This window comes from Stegastes partitus, unplaced genomic scaffold (genome assembly GCF_000690725.1).
Source record: "Stegastes partitus isolate 25-593 unplaced genomic scaffold, Stegastes_partitus-1.0.2 Scaffold246, whole genome shotgun sequence".
NCBI classification, from domain to species: Eukaryota; Metazoa; Chordata; class Actinopteri; family Pomacentridae; genus Stegastes; species Stegastes partitus.
The window spans coordinates 442,201-442,699 of record NW_007577977.1 but is presented as its reverse complement, the minus strand read 5'-3'; positions in this window follow the sequence as shown (position 1 = coordinate 442,699).

The window sequence follows — 499 nt, the reverse complement described above, 5'->3', positions numbered from 1 at the left end:
ACTCCTATTTAACTGCAGACTAATGAGCACACTTAATCTGATGCAGGTGTTAGTTTTGGAAATGGAAATTTACAGGGTGATTCCATAATTATTTTCCTCTGCTTGATCTAAAAAAAGCAATTGTTTTTGACTACCACAATTTTTTTTCTTGATTTCTTTTCGCGTTTCTTAAAGCCAAAAAGTTTCTATTTTAAATGACTTTAGTCAAAATTAAACAAATGAATGAACATCCTCCAAGACTGGTGATTCCATAATTTTTGCCAGGGATTGTAGTCCCATAAAGTACATGCATGAAAATTGAGAAGAAAAAAAAAGAAAAATTGAAAGTTGAAATTCAAAAAATAAACAAGCAACATGAAAAAAAATGATGAAGAAATCACAGAAAAGTTTTTAAGATGCTAAAGGATGAAGGAACCAAAAATAAAGAAAAGATCTTTATTTAAAAATAAATAGAATAATAAAAATATAAGAATTAAAATGATTTGTGCATAAACCAGAG